The sequence below is a fragment of the Pinus tabuliformis genome, chromosome 2_2 (assembly GCF_031772625.1).
Source record: "Pinus tabuliformis cultivar Carrire ecotype Pingquan chromosome 2_2, CPIR1, whole genome shotgun sequence".
NCBI classification, from domain to species: Eukaryota; Viridiplantae; Streptophyta; class Pinopsida; order Pinales; family Pinaceae; genus Pinus; species Pinus tabuliformis.
This window is the reverse complement of record NC_142300.1, coordinates 465,306,297-465,329,779: the sequence shown is the minus strand read 5'-3', so window position 1 is coordinate 465,329,779 and position 23,483 is coordinate 465,306,297. Positions and strand designations below refer to the sequence as shown.

Here is a 23,483-nt window from a genome sequence, read left to right as displayed (position 1 = left end):
TTTGCGTTAGTGATCTCGAAACTTAATCTTGTTTAATGAATCACTTATGTCTCAACAGTTCATAAGGTATGAATCTATGGCTCATATGGCATATTTATGTAGCTGATGTCTATAAAGAAGATTGCATTATGGATTGTTCTTCCCGTGGAGTACGTAGGAGCAAATAAATAACACGGCCACCAATTAATTTAAAATACACACAGTGATCTGCTTTGCTTCTGGTGAAGCCAAGTCCTCGTATAAATGTATCAAATTTCTGATACCACCTTGGTGATTGTTTTAACCCATACATAGACTTCTTTAACTTGCATACCAGTTCTTTCTTACCCTTCACTGCAAAGCCTTCAGGTTGCTTCATGTAGATCTCCTCTTCCAGATCCCTATGAAGAAATCATATCTCCACATCCATCTGTTCTACCTCAAAATCAAAAGCAGCAACAACAGATAAAAGTAACCTAATAGAAGTTACCTTGGCAACAGGAGAAAAAATATCACCAAAATCAATTCCCGGCACCTGGGAATAACCTTTTGCTACCAACTGAGCTTTGTATTTCTCCACCTTTCCTTCCGCATTTGTCTTCTTCTTGAACACCCATTTGATTCCAATGGGTTTCCTTCTAGCCGGCAACTACACCAAATCACAAGCCTCATTTTTATGCAAAGATGCCATTTCATCAACCATGGCCTATTCCCAGAGTTTTCCATCCTTTGAATCCACTTCTTCCTTCACAGTTATGGGATCATCATCAGTAACAGACAAAGCAAAATTTGAACAGAAAGCAGATGGACTATACCTTTCTAGCTACCTTCTTTCTCGAACTGATCTTCTCACAGCCAGAGTTTGTGGCTCTTCATCTTCTAATTCCTCCTTTGTTGTAGAGTCAGATTCTTCTTCCTTTAGATCAAAATTTATCTTCTTAGGTTCCTTTGGTTGGACTTCATGTTTAATAACATATTTTACCTCTCTAAACACCACATCTCGGCTATACACAACCTTCTGTGTGACTGGGTTCCAAAGCTTATAACCCTTTAGACCATCTGTATACCCAATAAAGATGCACTTTTCAGATTTACTATCCAACTTGGTTCATTTCTCCTTTGGAACATGTACATATGCATCACATCCAGATACCCTCAGATGTGAAAGAGAGGGTTTCTTACCAATCCATACCTCTTGTGGAGTCTTATCCTCCAACGTTGATGAAGGTGACCTGTTAACCAGGTAACATGTAATATCCACCGCCTCTGCCCAGAATTCTTGTCCTAACCCGACACCACTGAGCATGCTTCTTGCCCTTTCCATCAACGTCTTATTCATTCTTTCTGCAACTCCATTTTGCTGAGGTGTATATGGAGTAGTCTTCTGTCGTGCTATACCACACTTCTTACAGAATTCTTCAAATTCCTTGCAGCAAAACTCTCCGCCATTATCTATCCTCAGTTCCTTTATCTTCTTCTCTGTCTGATTTTCCACAAGAGCCTTAAATTCTTTAAACCTGTCAAAGGCTTCAGATTTCTTCTGAAGGAAATATATCCATGTATTCCTTGAGAAGTCATATATAAATGATACATAGTACACAAAATTACCTAGTGATGGAACCTTCACAGGTCCAAACACGTCACTGTGCACAAGTTCTAATATCTGTTTCACCCTCTTACTACCAGAGGGGAAATTCACCCGATTCTGCTTCCCATATACACAATTTTCACAAAAATCAAAATCCAGAGAGCTATTACTCATACCTTATACCATACCTTTACCATGAAGTATTCGGAGGCCCTTCTCTCCAATATGTCTAAGCCTTTGATGCCACAACATGGTCTTCTCTCCATAGACCACTAGATTTTCTGCTCCACTTTCAGGAACCACAGAATTGTTGCACCCATCAACAACAGTGCTACCTTGCAGCTTATACAGAGTTCCAATTCTAACTCCCTACATCAATACCAGTGCTCCTCGAACCATTTTGTAGGTATCCTTCTCGAACACTGTTTTTACACCTGCATCATCCAGCTTGCTTACAGAAATCAGATTTCTAGCTAATGCAGGAATATGCAGAATCCCCAGAAGTGTTCTAACCCTTCCACTTTGCAACTTTAACTTTACTTTTCCGCAACCAGCGATTCTAGCCTTCCTATCATCCCCCAAGAAGACATCACCACCATCATATTTCTCATACTCGCAGAACCACTCTCTATGGGGAGTGAAGTGAAAGGATGCACCTGAGTCAATCAACCATGCCTCATGATCTACATGTGTACTGAAGAAGCCAAGTACACATCCCCACCTTCATTTGAGGTGGTTTTCACCTCTATAGAAGGAGCATCATCAGATCCCTTTCCTTTATCAGGAGCTTTAGATTTACAGTCCCTTTTGTAGTGTCCTTCCTTTTGGCATTTCCAACACACCACCTTTACATGTTTTCTTGGAGATTTAGATCTCCCTCTAGATTTAGATCTCCCACTCGATGACTTATTTTTGTTTCTGTTCTGGGACCATCCTCGTATAGACAAGGCATCACCATTCTAGCTCTCCATATTTTTCCATCTCATCTCCTTCATCAACAAGGCTGAGACTATTTCTTCAAACTGCAAGGTAGTTTCATTGCTACCTATTGCAATAACCAGACTATCCCACGAATCTGGTAGAGAACACAAAAAATTGATGCACTTATCTTCATCTGAAATTTAACATCAACAGATGCTAACTGGCTTACCACAGTATTAAATGCGTTCAGATGCTCTGTCACTGAGTCTCCATCTTTCATCCTCAGGTTATACAGCTTTTTCCGCAGGAACAGTTTCTTCACCAGAGACATAGATTGGAACAAAGTCCCTAACTTGTCCCACAAAGCCTTCACCGTAGCTTACCCTGATACATTCAGCAATACTGAATCTAAGACACACAATCGTATTGTGCTCTTTGCCTTTCAATCCAACTTCTTCCATTCTTCATCAGACACTCCCATTGGTTTAGTACCCGGATCTACCGTGATCCACTGATCTTTATCCACCAACAGATCCTCCATCTTGAGTTTCCACAACTCAAAACTCTGACCATTAAAATTCTCGATCTCTATCTTTCCACTGCTCGCCATCTTCTTTCACCACCATAATTGATCTCACAGATCTCCCACTGAACAGGGTCTACCACAGGCCCGAGCGAAACCCCTCAGCAACAAGGCGTCCCCTTGAAGTCAAAACAGCTCTGATACCAAATGTAGGTTTTAACCCCATACAGAAATTACCTGCATACGAATTCTAAAAAACACAGAAAAATAAACAATGGGAGAGCATAACACATAAAACACATATACACAGAGATTTCCCACTGGATCCCAAAACCAGGACTACCAGCTTGATTTTTCATTATGTTCCTTTCAATGTTATAATGCATATTTATACATGCCGAAGCATCCAATACCATGGACCGAAAGCCATCGCGTCCAAAACCATGGACCAAAAATCGTAGGTAGGTTCGCCCAACCTAATGGACCGAAAACCATAGGTAGGTTAGCCATGGAAAGAATATAACACAACCCAACAATAACTTCTGAAAGTTAAGATCCTCGAAGTAGTCACGGGCTTGAAGTTTACCATTTTATATCTGGAATCCAACTCCCTCTTACTTCTGCAAGTGAGAGGGTCTGCACCTGTAAGAAATAGGTCATTTCTCAAAAGGTGCCAGTATGAGAGGTCTATCATCCACAACCTTCAAATAATGGTTTTGATCGGCTTCACTTTTAGTGAATCTCAGCTTCATCAAACAGCTATCAATCCTCTCATATTAGGCTCGGGGTGTTTTACTTCAAGCCATAGAGGGCTTTCTTCCATCTGTATACATGAGATTCCCAATCATGAATCTCAATCCCCTCGGGTTGTTCCAAACCTGTGGACCTACTACATGAGGGGAATGGTCCCCTTATAAGATTTTCCTTCGGTACATCTCAGACATGTACCTTCATGCTCTTCTTGAATTCAGGTATCTGAGTCACCATCTGAATCACATAGGTCAGGGCCTCATAAAGTAGATTTCTGGTGTTATAGATGAGATATGTCATGATCCCCAATGGACCATCCTGCAACTTGACACAAATTGCCAACCCTAAACCCATGAGTAAAAGCATCTTTGAAAATTTCATTTTCAAACATGTACCTTTCCATCAATGAATGCCACCCTGAAACCTTTGACTTCCATTGCTGAAATGGACACCAGGTTCTTCTTGCGATCAGGTACATAAAAGATATTCAGTAAATGAATCGAGTTACCCTAATTCAATTGAGGGGTAACACCCTTTTCGGGATAGGTGGCATCGGCTCCAAGTATAATCCCACGAATGTTTCCATCTCTACCAAATTAGAGAGAGCACCCTTTTATCCGATGGAGTTCCTTGAAGCACTACAATCGATAAGACAGATTCCCAAAGAATCTGAAGGAGAGGGCCAATACAGGATAACACTTCTTTATCTTATCATAAAAAAATTTGATTCTTCATACCTGTGGTTCCTTGCTTTCTTTGAAGAGTCGGCCATATCCTTGATGATCTGCATTACCTATCATTCCTCCGATCATTGAAGATGTCGCTCGAATGATTGTTATCATTATCAAGTGATGTGTCCTTGCCAGTCGGACACTCCTTCAAATAATGGCTGAACTTATTTCAACCAAGGCATCTACCTTTCCTTCCACCCTTAGATCTGGTTTTCCCATAGAAGTGATCTTCAGGGAGGCCATCAGAAACTTCCGCGACACCATTCTGATAATATTCTCTGCTTCAACTTCACCCTTGGTGAATTAGAAGAGGGATGAGGAATCCATTGATCCTTTTGTCCTTTCCCAACTGTCTTCAGTGATTGCTCTTTCACTCTTGCTTGGGCTTTGTCTTCACCTCAGCTCTGATACCATGTTAATTTTAGGTATGTTCTATGCTTAGAGCAATTTATTTCAATTTTCATAGTTAGCTCAATATCTCTTCCAAATTAGCAATCACATCAGCATTAAAGTAAACTGCAGATAAAACATAAACATAAATCGCAGAAGACAACCCAAGGCAAGAGGACACAAGATGCGGCGCTAGCCAGGGACAACCCCCAATGTGGGGAAACCCTTGATCAATTCTTCTTATATGTTCTTCAATAGTTCAGCAAGGAGAGAGAGAGATAGTACATATACATCAGAAGTCAACACTTTGACTTGACAAGATAAGAACGTAGATCTTCTCTAAGAAGATGTCTCATGAGGTAATTGATATGGACTCATGTGATTCCATCACCCTATCACAGTGCCGCACCATGCTACACCATCATACCATGTCCATCACAGAGTTACACCTTGATGCATCACTGCTAAGTTGTACCTCATCTTGTTGTACCCATCTTGCTGCTCTTCATCTTCATGCTGCAAACATCATGTTGTTGCACACATCATGTTGTTGCGCCATATCATCATGCTGCACCTCCTTGTGCTACAACTTCAAACTGTACCTTATTGTGCCTATCATGTTGCATCCCCTTGTGCTGCATCTTGATACACTTATGTTGCACCTTGATACACTTGTGTTGCACCTTGATACACTTGTGTTGCACACCTTGATACACTACCCATAACAACTCTTGCTATGGTGCTATGGCCTGTGGCCTAGAACATAGCAACAAATGTATCATAGATAATGTCTAATCATTATTAACGCAACAACATTTAGTCTATAGAAATGTCAACTCTTAAACATGTTGTAATGCTGCAATTCAGGGATTGATTAGGGTACTGACCACAATCCCTAACAGCCCATCTAAGCTGGCCCAGAATTGCTCTTAATGACTGTGGTTGTCCTCCAATGAGTTGCTGCCCTCCACGTTGCATCATAATAGTCCTCCTTGATATAGTAGACCTTCCAAATCATCCCACTAATGAACTTTTGTAAGCTTCTCTTTTCCTATGGCTAGGGCAGTCATGAGACTACATAGAAGGAATCATTCAGATCCCTTCTCACAGCAGTCTAAGGGCACATGAAACCCTCCACAAATGCGGCCTAGAATAGTGTTAAGGTGACTACGTTTAGGCCTGCGTTCATCCATGTATAGACTGCGTCTAGATCACGTTTAACCCTTCCCTAGATATGTAGCTAAGGCTCCTTTAAGGCTTCCTCAAGTCTGCGGATTACAGTTGCCTTGCTGCATGTAGAAGTTCCCCTAAATAGTTGGTAGATCTCCCTTCTTTACTGCGGATTAAGACCTCCACTTGGTTGCGTATAGGGCTCCTTATTTACTATGTATTAGGGCCTCCTTTAGACAGTTGTTAGGGCTCCTTTTGGCTGTGTATTAAGGCCTCCTTTAGACAGCTATTAGGGCTCCTTTTGGCTGCGTATTTGAGCTCCCTTTGACTGTGGCTAGGGTTGTGTTCTTCAACTGCGTCTAGGGCACATAGAACCCTTTCTTCACTACATCTACAGCTTCTCCCTCTTGACCTCTCTAGCCACTAAACCAAAACGAGTGGAGAGAGATCATAGGAGAAGTGAGTGCTTAAATGACTTGAAGACCTCATCCTTTTATAGTAAAACGTGGAGCACAAGAGGGGGCAGATTAGTTGTTGGCCGACCTTGACGAATTGTCCCATAACACAAAAAAAGTCATATCTCCATGAATACTTATCGGAATCGCATGATATTTAGATCAATCCTACACCTTTTGATGAGAGGAGTACAATAATAATATCAACTGTCATTAATAAGATGACCCACATGGAGTTTGGCCCTAGTTGCCAATTTTAACATTTTACCACATCTACAAAGTATAACCAAGAACCCAATATTGTCTCAAATCAAGTGCACATAAGAGAACATGGTTCCTTGGTGATTAAAGGATCAACTATGGGTGGGGAAGAAATCCATCCACCAAGGCAAATTGAATACTAGTTCAAGATTACTCTGGTTGAACATGAAGATGTTTTAAGTCCATATTTGATGATTACAAATTTTCAGAATCTTTTGTTGAGACCAAATTAGTTTCTTACAAGCTATTACTTTATACAAACTGTCAAGACTCTTTCACTGTATATGAAGAAAATACCAGTGCCGCCTTTGCAAAATTTTTTCCTTGAAAGACAAATTTGAGCTTGAAAATCTGTCTCATTTTTGTACAATGTTGTAGGGGCATTTCGTTTGGATGTACTCCTTTGATTTAATAAAGTTTATGCTTTCTTTATTTGGAAAGTAAAATAGCATTGATCTCATGGCCTAATATTTCCATTGTTCCAATGATAGTGTGACACCATTAGCTCAAGATTAAGACCAGCAAACATATCCCTCATGATAATAATTTCATATATGTACAATCTAGGAGGTTGAGACCAAGGAGTATTTTACTTTTCAGTGCCTCATCTACGAGATACAAGTGATATATTATTACGACTTCAAGGATGTTGGAAGGAACCTCTTTATCAATTTTGGTTATCCTAACTAGATACTTTTTTGGCACTCCTTCAATATATAACGGTTCTCCAATGCCAAACCATGTGATAACCCTTTAGGCTAAGATATTTGATTAATTCCATCTTTTAGCCCCTCAACAATAGTAGTGGTGCAAAATGTCATTTAGGATATTTGGTAAGATGGTGGAGATACTACAGAGATAGTCAAGAGACATTAGCACTGCATACTTCCTTCATTCTCTATCTTCCCTATTAGTTTGTGGTTATCTCTATCTCCTCATTTGTGGCTATCTCTATCTCCTTGCTGCTTCTATGGGGGCATCTGATCACACCAAAAAATCACCATATTTTGATAACACAACCATGTTCCACACACAACCCTCTACTTTACCAATTCCTTCCCATTCCCCCCACCCCTCACCTCCTGATTCCTCACGCCTCCCACATCCACATCCTTGTTTCTTGCAACACTACCTTTGTATCGCTCTACATTCATCTACCTCTATTGGACAAGATAAATTGGTTATAGGTATCTTATTCAACATTATGTCTATTACACATTGTGACTTTTATTACGACATCCATTTAACCAATATTGAGTCATATACTTTGCTCCATATATGTTTAATGTACGGAATGTGATGTAGAAAGGGAGCCCTATGTTGATACTAATTATTGAGGAATGACTTTGATTATGTAGGAGATTATTGTGTCTCCATTAGGGGAGGCTCTTCAAATGTTTCCATTGAAGGTATTAAATGTGGATCAGGCCATGGAATCAAGTCAAATAAAATAGTTTCACAATGATTTTAATTTCATTACCCTTGAGCTTTCACAATCAGCACCATAGCTTTTACTTGAGATTCCACAAGCAACACCATAGTTGATTAATTTTTGTAACATTATTATCCTACAGTGTAGGAGGTCTTGGTAACAATGACGATTATGACAATGTTAGAACATCATTGTAAATGGAGTTGTATTCAAAGGCACTCAGAATGGAGTGAGGATCAAAACATGGGAGGAAGGAAGGAAATTGCTTCTGACATTACATTTCAAAATATAAAGATGCTTGACACAAACAATCCCATAATCATGGACCAATATTATTGCTCCCATGCTTCTTATTCTAGTAAGGTACTAATTCATTTTATAGCCATATGTGCAAGTTTCATTTATCCCTGTGATATTTTACCATTTCATTTCCAAGTGAAGAACATCATCCTAAATTTTGTAATAAATATAATCGTTGATTTTAATGGGTTCCCTTTTATAGGTATCTGGTGGCACCGATGTGAAGATCAACAATGTGGTGTTAAAAACATTACTGGGGGGTTGGCATCAGAGATAGCCATAATTTGGCTTGCAACAACAAAGCTCCATTTGAGGGCCATCAAAATAGAGAATGTGAAGTTGGACTTCAAAAAAAACAACTCAAGCTTTGTGTAAGAATGCCAAATGGATTGCAACTAGTTATGTAGATCCCATTTTAGTTTGTAAGTGATTCATCCAGCCAATTAACTTTGACTTTTCTGGTGTTCACTTTAGTTTGTAATCTAGCCTTCCAAAGTTTGTGATTTTCCCACATACTTACATTTCCTACCCAGTATTCAATATTAATTTGGATCCATTCAAGTAATGTCAGCCTAATTACGACAACCACTAGATGTGGTAATAATGTTAAAGGCTTGGTTACTTCCATCACTAATATGAGTGGCTGAGGACACTAGTGACAATAAGCATGGAGTTATGTTTGAGTCTGAGATCTAAATGTAGCCACCTCAAAATCAAAATTATTAACATTAGTAAATACTTCCACTGGCTAGGCTTTTTTCTTTCCTGTTTACTTCGTTAGCATATCACTCCTTTGTGTTTTGGCTCTCATTTTATTCTTTGAGATCATTGTTATTGATTGAAGTTGTAGAAGGAAACTCTCTAAGGTGAGGCAATTAGTTATAATTTCGCTTGGGAGAATGTTTTTTAAGGGCATACTACTATCATGAGTCAAATATGACTCTTTTGAAAAACATATGTGATTGTAATAGGTATAATGGAGGTCTCTCACTGGTTTTTACCAAAAAAATCATTTCCAAAAAAGAAATATAGTATGTCTGTAAATAGTTTCCTATTGAAGGTCTTCAATATTTATTTTCGTGGATCTATAGTATTTTACATTTATGTTAATATAGGATTGGTTAAATATTATCATGAACAAGATATCACATGAATGAAAGGAGAAATGTTTCATTATTTTCACTATTGCATTCTTGTACATTATAGTTCCACATAGTTTTGAAATAAAATTTGTTGGAAAAGCATGTATGAAATCCTTGATACATGTAATAGGAAATACATGATCTACCATGCATGGAAGGAGAAATGTTTCATTGTTTTCATTATTGCATTCTTGTACATTATAGTTCCCCATACTTTTGAAACAAAAATTGTTGGAAACGAAGGTATAAAATCCTTGATACATGTAATAGGAAGTAAATAATCTACAGCTTCATCCTTGAGGAAATATTTGTTCCACATGCTCCCAAATTCCAATAGGCATCAAGTTTTCAAAATTTCCATGTTTTGTTTGAAAAATTTGTTGTTCTTTTCAACTTGTCTAGTCCTCCAAGCTTAATTTACTAATCTTCGAAACAAAAATAGGAGCACATAATCTACTTGCTGCCCATCCAAAATCACAGCATGATAAAATACTCGGGGATTCCTTAAATCGCAACAGAGGGCACAATTTCAAATAGTTTAGGTTTTTGAGCACCCCATGAAATGCATGTTTCTCAATTATTATTTTTTCTCCCCTAATCCAAACAACTTATCATCATAATCTCCAGGATGTTGTTCAAAGAAGATAGTAGAATATTACAGAGATGTCTCCTCGAAGATTTTTTCTAGTTTAGTTTTGAGTTCATAATAGAAATCTAATATATTGCAGATTCTATAATGCACTTTTACCCACTTGTAAAGCTCTACTTTACCAATACTTTAGCCTCTTGATTCTTCATATCTTCTAAATCCACATCCTTATTTCCTACAATATTACTACTATATCACACTATATTCATCTACACTTTTATCAACATATCTTTACGCCCTTTTAATACAAATACTAATATATAGTTTTTTAAAAATAAAATTAAAATCATGAACGAGAGTGTCCGTAAAATTCATGCCCATCTATCTTTACCTAAACGTTGGTAATAAAATAAGCCAACCAATAATAGCAACTCTCTCGAGCCACAACCTACTTAACAATTTTAACATGATGTAAGTAAAGCCTAAACATTATTCACAAAGGTGAGGCATTTTATTTACGGAGGGATTAATCAACGGAGTTGTCTATAATGCGATTTTTTGGAGATTCCGGTGACGGAATTCGGCGGAAGAAATTGAGGTTAAATCTTGATTTGTTGCAGTTAAAATGGTTTTTTAAGTGCATATTTGGATTCAGCACCCTCGAAAACCCCTGGGGCACTTTCATTGTGCAGAAACTAGCTATCAAACTTGCGATTCCAATAAATTCCTGCCGGATTTCGATCGAAAAAACCCGCCAAAAAAACTTTCAAAAAATCGCGTTATAGACAACTACTTAATCAACCTATGGTATGCCTTCCCTCGGGAGACGACTAGAAAGCATAAAATGTGTTTATGCATTCGAAGACATACAGGCGTGGGATCATTAGTTTTAAAACCTATAAATTTCAAACTAATACGAAAGCCCATTTATATATTCCTCGCCGAGGACCAATAATAAAACATATCAGAGTGCTATGAATGCAAGGTTTATATATTAATATTTATTTCAACATGTGAACTTCAACTTCCCTCCATGAAATGTTTATATATTAATATTTATTTCACTAGTGGAGCTCCATCTTTCCTCATGTCTTCCTAGAGAAGTAATATTAAAAATATCAAACGGTGGTTTCAATTTTTTTTTGGGTTCAACCGGTGTTATTTTAATATATTTTAAACAGAAAAATAAGGTGTCGTTGATTTTTTTGGATTAAAATACAAATTTTAAAGTGGATAAATGAGATGATCGTTGAATGCTTTTTGTTAAAATACAAAATTGGAAGTAGAAAATAGGATTGTCGGAAATGACTTTTGATTAAAATAAAATTTTAATGTAAAGATCAGCGTAAAGATTTTCAAATATGACTTTATTGTTCTGGAATGAAGAAATGTAAATTGATATCTTGTAGGTGGGTTGGAGGATCGACTTTTGCAACTGTCGTGTTCCACGACGCAATGACTAAAAGCGTGTTATCTGGGAAGCCGGGGTTAAATTTGATGCCCGTATGCTTTTTTTTTTTTTGGGTTTTTACACGTTAAATACTATTAGTTTCCAAATTTACATATTATCGCTGACTGGCTAATAATTTTTGAAAATGTCATATTGACTGATGTTGGTCAATTTTTTATTATTATATATATACACCTCAGTGACGGCAGAGTTTAATAGCTGTTTCAGGTTTCAGTGAATTAATTTTGACTAAATAAGAGAACCAGAACTTCTGGCTGTGTGCACACTGCAAATTGCGTGGACGAGTTTTGCAAATTGTGCGTACGGGACCGTGGGACAGAATCAACAGGTGTGGGTTTCGAATATCGACGCGCAGACCGACTGACAAGGTGGAAAAATAAACCGTAGAAATCTAGTTGGTTTCCACCAGCTTTTATTTAAGCCCTAAGCGTGTACGCATTTCGAACCAGGGCGCCGGCGTTGTTTTGACCGCTGAACAACTTTAACTTTATATAAAGTATGGGCAACTTTGTATAATTATTTTTTTTAAGTGCATAAACGTATAGAGATTTTATAAAAATTTGGACGAAGGGAAGTAATTGGTACGGCCAAACCCTAATCTAAAAAAATTAATATAATATTCTCTTAAGCCATGAACCCAAGACGAAAAGGTGTTACATAGTTAAACTTGCACGACGAGGGAATAAATTTTAGCTTTTAAGTGTGAATGCCATCTCATGTAGCATAAATTAATTGGGTTGGTGGGTCATGACTTCGAGGCTTTTACCTAGTAGTTACCACTCTATTAGTTATGTTCACAACTTTCGGATTTCGATTCAAGTTTTAAATTCTAGCCATTTTCGCTATCACAGTTTAAGAACACATTGCAGAACACTTGCAGAGTTTGCATTCAGGAATATGTTCAATGGTTCTTAAGCTTCTTGTTGGTAGATTTCGCTAGAAAACAGGAATGTGTTCAATGGTTCTTAAGCTTCTTGCCGGTAGATTTGGTTACAGGTAGGGGTTTTTGCACTTCTGTTTTTCTCTGAAAATTCTTTTGCTTTTTTATCCCAAAATTTTGAAATAATGACTCCATTGAATATATTTACGTTCTTGATCAAACTTTATTTTAATATATGAACAAAATCTTCTTATGCTTGTGAGAATATTCTTGTGCTTTACAATTGTAGCAAATGAAGGACTATGGATTAGAAGTAAAAATCAATTTATAAAATTCAAGGTTGTAGGAAAAATTAACTTGTCTGCTTGGCTTTCTATTAAAAGAGAGGTTTTTTGTCCATTTTATTTTAGTAAATAATGGATTTTTCCAATTCATATATTAGGAATTACACATTCATCACCCAAAAATAAACTTAAAACAATCAAAAACTCAATTCAGAAATACAACTTTCTTAAACCCAATTCAGAAATACAACTTTCTGAAACTAATTTTAATTAGAAACTTACAACAATAATCAGTACACTAGATCAAAACAGGGAAGTTGTAGAATGGTAACTAATTGCCATAATTTATGATCCATCAAAAGCCCATCAATACAACCAATTACAATCAAAAAAGGTAAAAATGGCCATCTATTTCATTATTTCCACAATTATAAACTGTGAACTATTTACATTTAAAGCTACCATGTCTTTACCACAAAGGCTCTACAGTACCATCTCAAATCCAAACCCTCTAAAAATCCAAAACAAAACAACCCACTAAATAAAAGGTAAACCTATATACACAACCGCCATTTACAACTTAACACGTGGTTTTCCATTGAAGCCTTCACCTTGTCCATCTTGGTATTTTCTAGTAGCCGGAAACGCTCCAGAAATTAGTGCAAAATCAACGCCAACAGTTCCATGTTTTAGTCACATCATTTGTATTGATGATTTTAATTATTAAGATTGTGAGATGTTCAATAAATTTTGAGTCCATATGACTTCGAAGTGTCTTGTCTGTTTTTCTTCTACCGCCATTGACAATAGCTACATTCTAAACTTCTATATGAGGGCTTTCATAATTAGTTTGATTCATGTAAAGAGGTCATAAGCAAAGATGAAAATAGGTGCTTTGCTGGTCAAATATAATTAAATTTTTTACAAAACCGTAAATATTTTTCTTTGAAATTGTGAATATGGGTAAGTAAAGTGCAAAAACTGTGATATTTAATAAGTGGATCTGTTTTGAAATTCTCAAGTTGATAAAAAAAATTATTCAAATTTCAAGGCAGTTTCTGAATTTGTTTTCAATGAAAATAAATTCATTATTTAGATGAAAAATATTAATTACCACGTGAATATTATTTTACCTTTGTGTAATATTTATAGGGATTTGTGCGAGATGGCTGCATTAGAGTGGGGGATAATGTGTGTTTCGTACCATCATAGCCTAAGGATTGATTCTCGGAACCTCTAGAATTAGATTTAATAATCAATGAATATAAATATGTCATCTGTGCAGATTTAATTAGATTTACTAATTTTCATAGATATAAGAGAAGTCAATTTATTGATATTGCAAAATTCAACTATTTGATTTGTTTATATTGATTGAATTAATTTGATATAAACAGAACAGAACAGATCCGTGGATGATAGAAAATTCAGAGTGACAAAGAAAACGTGTGAATTTTTTTTGTCTAATTTTAATTGCAATATTTACAGTCACTATTTTCATGTGAGAGTAATTATATATATATATATATATATATATATATATATATATATATATTTCTTAGAAATAAAAATTTTACAGATATGTAGATACACGTTTTTAATTTATTTTCTCACTATTTCTATTTTAAAAAGAAAAAAATAAACATTTCAACAATTTGGAAAAATAAAAAAAAAAAAGTTTTATCAACAACTCTCAAATGAAGGCGTAACTATGATGGGCCTGGAGTATGCCCTAAAACTGCTTCTGCTTGGCTAAGAGCTCGTCTTCCTCGGACGTAAGGAAACAGGTTAACGGCCCAAGACCCAGAGGCATCTGGCAGGAGTGAAAGCCTGCTCCCTTACGGACCACCAGCGGGTTATTTCAGGTGGCGTGGTTTTCCTTGATAACAGTGATGTGTCAACTGACATTTGCGGATAGCAGCCAGAGATGGTTGTCCTCACTGTTGGTTTGACAAACTGAGTTTGATAGGTTTTTCCACCTTTTGAAAAAAAAAAAAAAAAGTGTAACTATGACACTTGAGTTGATTGGTACAACACATCATAGAAATTTTGAAAATTACAAAAATTAAATGAAACTTGTATAAATAAATATTAAAAATCATGTGATAGACAATTTAAAAATAAAACCGTCATTAAAAAAATTTCGCTGACGGTAGGGGCACCCGTCAAATTTAACCCCTGCTGGGAAGGAACAACAACTACCCCGCGTTCCACATCAAAGTCAAAAGACAGCCTCCACGCCGACGCAAGATCTGTAAAGTACCGAGATCAATGGTTATATTGCGTAAGCGCCGACGAACCAATGTATCGTCCATTCAGACCTCGTCTATTCGTTCAACTGGGAACTTTCAATTTCATCGTCACCCCTAGCCGGAATGATTGTTAAATTGCGTAAACACAGATGATTGTTGGAATTATTTTCCTGATTTGGAAGTTTCGTCGTTTACCTTTCCGAGTAACGTGTGCTGGGTCCGAAAAGGAAGAATCTTTGTCATGCACGACAGCCAATGACATTTATTTAACGGTGCTGAAATCAATAACTATGTGACAATTGACTTGACAACAGAGCATGATTGAATAAGTCTGTCCTAGACGCCGCGGCATCAGATGGCTAATGGTGCCGATTCGCTGAATAGAACAATTGTGTGGTGTTTGACTCGACACGATAGCTGGACCTACTATTGTTTTGGTAGGGGCGCAGACATTAGGTGAGCGAGGAGCCACAACTGTCTTGGTGCCCTTCAACTGCCTCTCTGTACCTTCCTGCTGAGTGGGATACACGTAGACTCATCTCACTCGAATTCAATGCCTAACTTCAACCACCTTTTACCACTTTAACATAGATTAGACTGAGCTTAACTTCAACAACCTTTAACTTCAACCACCTTTTACCACTTCAACATAGATTAGACTGAGCTTAACTTCAACAACCTTTTACCACTTCAACATAGATTAGACAGAGACGAATTGTCACTTCATAATTTACATCTATAAATACTTCATCACGGTTCTTTTGTAATCCATGTCTTCTATGTTGTTTATTTGTCTTCTCTCGATCAGTCGGGATTGGTGCTTTGTGCAGTTTGAAGCTCAAAGCCGAAAAGGTGCAGCATAAGGGATTAGTAGCTTTGCACTGAAATTGTGCTCTTGCACATACTAGGATATATAGAGCTCACAACATATTCTGGTATTGGATAGAGTTACCTAGCAAAATCTATCTGCCATGGAGGCGTTTAATCAACATGTTTTCGCACGACCGTTTGCAGCCAAATTTGTTCAGATGGTCGTATGTCTGACCTTCTTGACAGCCATGGCCTCGGCTATGATACAGAGACACACATTCGTTGTACGTTTTCGTAACTTCAATATCTTTGCTTTCTCTATTAATTGCAAAGTTTTGTCCTTATCATTTATTTTAAGTATTGTAATCTCTTTTTGGTTTAGTAATTGATTAACAAGCCTTCAATGTCATGATTCATATCATATTATTAACCTAATACTAACCTGCTTTCTTTGAAAATTCAGCTTCATTCTACGACTGTCAAGAAGCTTTGTGGAACGCATAATATAATCACTGTGAACGGACAGTTCCCAGGTCCAACGCTCCATGTTACTAACGGAGACACCCTTATAGTCAAAGTGTACAACAAAGCGCAATATAATGCTACTATTCACTGGTGCGTCTCGAATTCTGCTGAATCAGTTGATTGATATTAAAGCAATTGAATCTTGACAAATGTCAAAGTAAACATTATTTTAGTAGTGCATATTGTTTTTGGGTGCATGCAGGCATGGAATTCGCCAATTCCGCACAGGGTGGGCTGATGGGCCTGAATTTGTAACCCAATGCCCCATTCGCCCAGGAGGGAGTTACACGTATAGATTCACCATCTCTGGTCAAGAGGGTACCCTCTGGTGGCATGCACACAGTTCATGGCTTCGAGCTACTGTCTATGGAGCCTTGATCATCTATCCAAGGCCGGGAACCAATTATCCATTTACCTGGCCCGATCGCGAGATTCCTATTGTTCTAGGTACGCTACAACGATTATATTTTCTATGTTCTTTGAACAGTTTTGTCTGTTGCTTGATTCACTTTCAAGTCCTAATGGAATGGAAATATTTAAACCCCGTTTGCATTCACAGGAGAATGGTGGAATAGGAATCCTATCGACGTTGTGAACCAAGCTACGAGAACAGGAGCTGCCCCAAACGTTTCAGATGCTTTTACTATCAATGGACAACCAGGAGCCCTATACCCATGTTCCACTTCAGGTACGCTTCTCGTTCAATTAAGCATCTACTAGATTGAAAATCTCTCGGCTATTTGCGAATTTAGTGTTGGAAAATGATCGGCTAATGGCAAATAATGGATGCAGACACCTTTCTTGCCTCGGTGAAGGCTGGGGAAACCAATTTTCTACGCATCATCAATGCTGCAATGAATACTGATCTATTCTTCTCGGTAGCTAGCCACACAATGACCGTTGTGGCTGTGGATGCTTCGTATACCAAGCCTCTGCAGACCAATGTTATTATGCTCGGTCCGGGGCAAACTACAGACGTACTTCTCACTGCCGATCAGGGTATAGGCAGATACTACATGGCTGCTCGTGCATATTCCAGTGGACAAGGAGTTCCCTTCGATAACACGACTACCACGGCCATTTTAGAATACGAGGGAGGCTCTACCACATCGACTCCAGTCATGCCTAATCTTCCATTTTATAACGACACGCAGACTGTGACCATCCAGCCTTCGTTCCTCAGACCGTGGATGAAAATTTGTTCTACACTGTCGGTCTAGGATTGATCAACTGTCCAGGACAGTCTTGTGGAGGTCCCAATGGATCAAGATTTGCAGCAAGTATGAATAACATATCATTTGTGCTGCCAACGTCGTTTTCAATCCTTCAAGCTCAACAACTTGGCAAGAAAGGAGTATTCACGACTGACTTCCCCGATAACCCTCCCGTTCAGTTCGATTATACTGCTCAGAACATAAGCAGAGCCCTCTGGTCCCCAGTGAAAGACACCAGAGTGAAAGTCCTTCAGTATAACACAACGGTGCAAGTAATTCTTCAGGGAACGAATATATTTGCCGGTGAAAGCCATCCTATCCATCTCCATGGTTATGACTTTTACATCGTGGGAGCAGGCTTTGGCAATTATAATTCACAAGCAGATCCTCAGAAATTCAACCTGGTTGATCCTCCCATGCGCAACACCGTGAACGTTCCGGTCAATGGCTGGGCTGCAATAAGATTCGTTGCTGACAATCCTGGTGAGCATTTGTTTCATAGTATTCTACTTTCCTTTTCTGTTGTCTCTGATTCTGAAGTGTCCTGAATGCTATGTGCATATTAGTAATCGTGAACGTCTATTGCAGGAGTTTGGCTGATGCACTGCCACTTGGATGTGCACATAACATGGGGATTGGCCACGGTTTTTGTGGTAAACAATGGACCTGACGAACTTTTGAGTCTCGAGGCGCCTCCTAGAGATCTTCCTCTGTGCTAAGTTCTATTGCCGCGATACCGATGATTTTCCGGTTCATTTGTTTCGTCCATTATAAGGATTTTGATCCCAATTGTTTGTTTCGTCCATTATAAGGATTTTGATCCCAATTGTTCGGTCAACGTTTATTAGTCTGGCCCAATGATTTTAGATATCTATCTGACCCTCCTAGTCCATTAGAATTCTTTTACTGATTCGGCAGCAGACTACGTTGTGATAAGTCCTGCGAATACGATTGGAGTTTGCAATAATTTCAGAATAATTTTAAATCAAAGTATTTTCTTTCCATAGTGATTATTACTTGAAGACACGCATGCTGTTTCGATTAAATTTAAAATAAATTCTTTATAACCAGGAAAGAAAACATAGCTAAATTTGGGTAATCGGACAGACGTAGCAACGAATGTGGCATATTTTAGTACCTACACCACGGAAAGTAAGTATAAGTATTCCATTTATTCCACTTCAAGATATGATGCATTAAGACGTTGATTTATTAGCATGGTAGATTTAATTTAATTTTAAATTAGTTAATTATAAAAACAAAATGAAAATGAATATTTAAATTTTATCTTTTCGTTGACATGGAATCCAGTTTTGTGTTGTTTTTAACATGTATCCAATTAAATATATTTATGAATGATTGAGAAATAAACTTGCATATATGTTTGCCTTTTTCAGGTATTGCTTTTTCGTGACTAAAAGGAGAAAAGTACGTGGAACATAATATAGGTGTGGAAAAAATAAAAACTAAACACTAATTTCAAGTTGAAAGATACTTATAACGTGTTATTAATAATAGATAAATGTTTTTATGTCGATTCTCCTATTATAATTTAAACTTAGGATGTCTTCGTAAATCATATGATAATTTTTTATTTTTTTTTAATTTTAGATCTTGAGTTGTAGAATAAAATTTATAAAATTTTCAATAACTTAAAATTATGTCAAAAGTGAATAAATAAAATCTGTAATATAAGTCTGTTAATATTTAAAAGATTCTAATTTAACATTAAATATTTAAAAGATTCTAATTTAACATTAAAGTATATATATATATATATATATATATTCCCCAATCTATTTAAAAAAAGTTAATAACAACCAAAAAAAATTAATAATAAAGATTATTAATAATAAAGATTTCTCTCTTCCCAGCTATAAAATTATTTACTTTATCTTATGTATAAAATTATTTACTTTATCTATGTATAAAAGTATTTAATTTATAGTTTTTTTTTAATAGATAAAACATATAATTGCTTATTTAATTTATATAATTAAAAGTTATTTAATTTATATTTTTTTCTAATAGATAAAACATATAATTTTTTATTAGTCCCTGCCTCCGGCATAGCAGGGACTATAGCGATCGATCGATCGTTGACTTCCTATTAATTCGCTTTGACCAAATAATATTACCCGTACATTTGAGGTTCAAACCAATGTTTTAAATAAAATGTTCGGCTCAACAAATTTTTATCCAATGTTTCTGTTTGGAGGTCTTATTGTCGGCCTCGCCTGCCCAGATGTTTTTAGTGTGGGCAACTTAATTTATCCTAAGTTTTCGAATTTGCAAAATGTTGTGACAATTAATTTTATCCAAAGTCCAATTTGCTTGATGCTTATTAAAATTCTCATCTGTTTCCAACTTGATGTCGATTAAACTTCTCCGAGCTTGGCATCATTAAAATTCTCTCTCTAGCTTGACATCTGGTTCTATGCGCTTTGTCCAACAAGCTGCCACATGTTCCACCTGGCACAATTCCAGCGCCCTTCCACAGAGACCTTTCATCTTAGACTTCTAGTTTGCCATCTAGTTCTATGCGCTTTTCCCTTCCACAAAGACCTTTCATCTCAGACTTCTGGTTTGCCATCTAGTTCTATGCGCTTTGTCCAGCAAGCTGCGACATGTTCTACCGCCCTTCTGCAGAGACCTTTCATCTCAAAATACATCTTGCAGATTTGTAATTCTCTACATCTTGCAGCTTTGTAATTCTCTGGTTTCTCTACTTTCTTTGTTGATTCATGCACTCCCATTCTGGACTCTTCATACATTAGTCATGAGAAGACTAGCTCCAAGTCCTGATGAATGGAAAAAAATGAGGTAACATAAAAATGGTTAGAAATAGCAAGATTCTTTCATCAAGTTTTTGACTATAATTATTTAAGTTTGTTATGTGCACAAATTTTCCACACTCTTCATTGTTTCCATTGAAATATTAGTTTTAAAACACATGCTTTCTTGGGAATTTAATTAGTTATACCTATATATTTCATGCAATTTTGGTCAATTGCTGTACTGGAAATATATTGCTCTGGAAATATATAGCTCTGGCCTTTTAGACCTTTGTATATGTTCTGTTCTGTCTTGGCTTTTTGAGATTTGATATTTTCTAGTTGGAGATGGCCTGCTACTTTACTATTGTTGTTTGTCACTGGTTTCTGCACCTTCACAACAATTTACACGCCATCAACTGCACTGCAAAAACTGTGTAATCATTAATATGAGCACTGCAATTGCCATGGAATTCATGGAGTTGATTCTTGTATTCTAAAGCTTCTGTTATCCTTTTGATACTAGGGTATTTTAATTTTTTTATAAAATACAAAATTAAGCCGCCCATCATTTCAAGGAGGTACTTATTCTTCAGGGCCTGGCTATTAGCTATAAATAAGTGTGGTATTTACTCAGCCTTCAAGCCCTCGCTATTAGCTATAAACAAGTTTTCAGAGGTTTAGAATGAATCAATGAATATTAGGATTTCCATGGGTTTAAAGACAAGAATTCATAGATGGATATCTGGAAGAGGCTTGGAAATAATTAATTAGTTACATGTTATTAGTTAGTTACATTTTGTTATGAATATTATGATTCTCTGTTTGTTTATAGGTTCTTCCTGATAATGACCCCTTCAGAATTAACACGAGAAGATCAACATACCTGGAGTGTGGTAGCAGAATTAAGACGAGAAGATTTGCATACCTGGAGTGTGGTGACTGCAGCAGCGATAGGTACCTCGGGACAACCTGGGGCTAATAATTAACTACAATTCGAAGAAGTTTCTCATACACTTATGTATGTTGCATTGCACCTCAACATCATCCCTGTGAGCAAAAGACGAGACAATGAGGAAGTGGTCAATCTCGTAATTACAACACAGTTAAAGGAATAAAATCAATTATGGTTGATTTTCATGACATTATAGGCACCTCTAAATCTTGCAACATAGAACCACAAAACCACAGTTGGAATGTGTGCATCCCCACATCTAAATATTACAACACAAAAACACAGAATACTAAGTTACCAAGCCCATTCCCTGGGCGGGATATGATTATTCAGCCTTGGGTTGAAATAATATTTAGCAACTCTTCACGCTAGATAGAGTTCCTGGAAAGACAAAACTCTCTCTGAAATTGAGTTCTTTTAAAAATTTCTGCAAATAGTACATGCACCCTATGAAAAAGCATCATTGTGAAAAAGAAAACACCACAGTAAAATTATTAACCATGAAAATATTTCTAGATTCATTAATGTTATTGCTACATCAAATACAATCCTAAGCAGTTTTGAGTAAGAGATTCCTAGAAGTTTTCAGCTTAATGGAAATCAGGGCGAAGAAAGGGATTTAAGAATGTAATTATTTTCTTTCTTTTAATCCTGCAATTGCAATTGGTGGAAATAGCAATTGGTCGAAATAGGGTGTAGCATATGCAGGTTTCACTGGATTTCTACAGATTCTCCTTGCCTTGCATGCCCACTCTGCTTACAGTTACCATGGTGAAATAGGTGAAGTGATAGTAAACCCCCGTTCTGGCTTAAACAAATTCATCTGAGTGATAAGACTTTTGTCAAACATTAAACAATAGAATTGAGATTTAGGTACTCACATGTGGCGTAATGCATGTTTTGATGATTGCCACCTTCAACGTAATGCATGTTTTGATTAGTGCCACCTTCCTGTCGCCTCTAATTCAGCTGGTGTGGACGCTTTCCATGAATGGCGGTTGTCACCTTATTATTATAATACATGTAGGATACAGTGTGTATTATCGATTCGTTGTAGATCATTAATGAGCGTTACACATAAATTTCTTGTTGAGGTGTCTTACACGTAAAATTCATACACATATAATTAGGGTTGCATTACACGTAAAATTCATACACATATATCGAACGTTTCTTGGTGTCTGTTATTATTTTCTTCCCTAGAGTCTTGTTTTCTTCGTGTGTTAGATAAATAGGTGGTGTAATGTTTTGAAATTATTATCGAGTTTTTAAAGTGCTGTTATTTTCCATATTTTTAGTTTGAATTTATCGATACTTTCTAATTAATTTTTATATATTTTTAATATAATATTTGTAACATTAATATATATATTTTATATATATGTGTTAGGTTGAAGTTAATAGATATGGTGGAACGTGCAAAGGAGAGAAATGCTAAAGTTCCGAAATTTAATCTCCGGAAATGTCTTATATTTGGAGGATTCGTGCAAGCTTTATCACAGTGTTATCACTGGAGGGAGGAACCGTCTTTATCGCTTTCCTTCTTACTGCACTCGTCCTTCTTGCTCACCTTCTCACAGGAGGAACCGTCTTTATCACTTTGTGGCTTAATATCTGAATCCTCTTTCTTTCACTTGCCTTACGTCCTTCTTGCTCACCTTCTCACAGGAGGAACCGTCTTTATCACTTTGTGGCTTAATATTTGAATCCTCTTCCTTTCACTTGCCTTAACTAGACCTGGTGGAGCCAGCAAATACCAGGAATCACTTTTCAGGTAGTCCAGAATCTAACATTTGAGACATTGAAAGGTTTTCAATGGGTATTTACTTTACCCAAATTAAACCATCTCCCCCAGTACATATGGCATGGCATCCACCTTAAAACTATGTTGGGGTGTGTGAATAAATCACGTAGAACCTCAGATTGTGGCACTTTTGGTTTAGAACAGGCTCCCAATATTATAATACAAGAAAGAGCATTTGCCTGGAATTTTCTTTGTAGTCCTCCGACTTAGGGCAGGTGGTAGCTTTTAGTCGTGCACAACAGCAATTGTTGGTGTCAGAATGCCATATCCTAGCAGGTGGCAG

The 23,483-nt window shown here is 36.9% G+C and overlaps 1 pseudogene across 1 annotated transcript; it reads left to right on the top strand.

Annotated features, from left to right (window-relative positions):
• Positions 1–15,883: 15,883 nt before the first annotated feature.
• LOC149193324 (laccase-12-like) lies at positions 15,884–18,671 on the top strand (annotated as a pseudogene). Its single transcript, XR_016254939.1, has 6 exons — positions 15,884–16,212; positions 16,392–16,543; positions 16,656–16,900; positions 17,013–17,141; positions 17,246–18,150; positions 18,256–18,671. The product of XR_016254939.1 is annotated as a laccase-12-like (transcript).
• The last annotated feature ends 4,812 nt before the right edge of the window (positions 18,672–23,483 follow it).